This window comes from Juglans microcarpa x Juglans regia, chromosome 8S (genome assembly GCF_004785595.1).
Source record: "Juglans microcarpa x Juglans regia isolate MS1-56 chromosome 8S, Jm3101_v1.0, whole genome shotgun sequence".
Taxonomy (NCBI): Eukaryota; Viridiplantae; Streptophyta; class Magnoliopsida; order Fagales; family Juglandaceae; genus Juglans; species Juglans microcarpa x Juglans regia.
In genome coordinates, this window is record NC_054609.1 from 15387820 (window position 1) to 15389957 (window position 2138).

The window sequence follows — 2138 nt, forward strand, 5'->3', positions numbered from 1 at the left end:
CACCCATCATGTACAATAATTTGCAAAACTCTGAACCGCTCGAGACAAAAATCAAATTGAAAAAGCATCCGCATATAAAGATAGAGAAACCGAATTGAAGATGAACAAAGAAGTAAACCAGAAAAAAGAAAAATAAGGCACCAAACAAAGTCATTCAAAATCAACTATAGAAAAGATATCCCGAGCATTAGATTTCCTTTTTTTGGCCTGAAATTGCACGATAGATATAGGAGGATTATATTATAGGTTAGCAAGAATGCGTAGGTGCATCTGTTGCAAACTATGACATTTTATTGTTGAAACATGCATCAACAAAACAAGTCTTTATTGAATTAGTTACTGAAGAATAGATCCTATACTTCATTGAAATGCAGTAAAAGCAATAAAAATGGTTGAAATATGATTTGAACTTTTATATGAGATCTGTACACACCTTGAGTCTCTGTTTACTGTCTTTGTCCCAGAAGTTAAAGCCCCATCTTACCCCACAGTTGGAAAAGTGAGGCACCTAAAACAGCGAAGGCAGATAAGATCTTAAGCGGCAAAAGATTTATAGATAGAAATTAACGGTTCAAAATGAGTTCAAGAACTTGTGAAGATGCGAGTTTTCAGCAAAAACCAAATTCAATCAAATAAATAACTTACAAAGAGATCTAATGGCAATACAGAATCTTGCAGGATGAAAATTTAGAGAATTGATAGAATATATATCATTGTCGTCCCAGCTTTGTCAATTTTCTGTTTACAATTTTCTGAGTACTCAACCAGGCTGCTTACAATTTTCTTTTCTTCCTATACAAACAAAACTCCACTGAACATGACCCAAAAAAATGCATAGTGGAGTTTTTTTGGATCAAACGTTCAGATCAGTGGGTCATATAAATTGGATACACACTCTGTATCGTGGTAACATTTTCATCTCAAGTGAAGGAGGCAATATCTCCTCAGTAACCCCTCTTCTTGATAATTTTTTTTACAAGTACCTCCCTTCTTGATAAATTAAATGGACAAGTATCTTGTTACAAAAAAAGATCATCCTACATAAATCAAAGCATGCAAAAAAAGGACATATAAAAAAATATAATGAAAGAAGAGCAATCAAACCATTGAAAAGATCATGAGATGCCTTCATAACTCCAAGAATAGATCATGCTAGCAATATGCTTCCATGATTGATTAAATAAATTTCAGTTTGTAATCTAAAGATGCAAAACATGAAGCATACCGCCAGTAATTTGTACAAGATTGATTCAACATCTTCTCCAACATAACCTGCCTGCAATATTAAAACGAAAGGAAATTAAAGCATTATTTGCCTCCTTCACTTGAATGTAATGACCATAAATAAACAAATACATCCTAGAAGAATGTAGCCGAACAAAATCATTAAAGTAATATCAGAGCAAGCCGACTTTTACCTTTCCAAAATGAAGTTCATTTGCAATTGAGTAGGTAGTAATAGATAACAATCAAGCTAAAAATTCACTAAAGTGATGTTGGTTTTTCCACGTTCAGTAGGCTAACATTCCATGTTTGCATATGTTTTGATAATTTCAATAGATATATCAATGAGAAACAGGCATACCTGTGTCAAAGTTGTTGCATCAGCGATGACAAAGGGCACATTCACAAATCGAGCTAGTGTTTTTGCAAGTAGTGTCTCCCCTGATTCACAACATGTAGGTCAGATTGGCAGCTTGATCTTACAATTTCAGAGATGACATGACATGAAAACCATAGGACACAAAAAAAATTCAAAATAAACTGAAGAAAGAATAGGAAGCATGTCCAAAAAATATTACCTGAAGCTCATTCAAGTAGTTGATGCCTCGGACAACATTGTTCCATGAAACTTCAAATAGAATAAAGTCATACAGTGTCCTATGCAACTCGCTGCTAACAGGAGAAGACACATGAAGTTTTTTAACAGGTAGCAGAACCCTCTTATGTGACAACGTTACCGCATCAATCAACGAGAACCATTTCTTGAGCTTGTCTAATTTACTAGTGTTTGGTCTACAACAAGAATCCTTTTCTTCCTTTCTGTCCCTTCGTGCTTTAATGTTGGCAAAAGAAGATAACCTTGACTGAATTGTATAAAAAACTTCATTCTCTAAGTAAAGTAAAAGCAATATAAT

The 2138-nt window shown here is 34.0% G+C and overlaps 1 long non-coding RNA gene across 1 annotated transcript; it reads right to left on the reverse strand.

Annotated features, from left to right (window-relative positions):
- Nucleotides 1-409: 409 nt before the first annotated feature.
- Nucleotides 410-1896, reverse strand: LOC121244340. The gene is made up of 3 exons (XR_005936397.1): nucleotides 1803-1896; nucleotides 1586-1665; nucleotides 410-508 (listed from the first exon to the last, which is right to left on the reverse strand). It is a non-coding gene; the product is annotated as an uncharacterized LOC121244340 (long non-coding RNA).
- Between the last annotated feature and the right edge of the window lie 242 nt (nucleotides 1897-2138).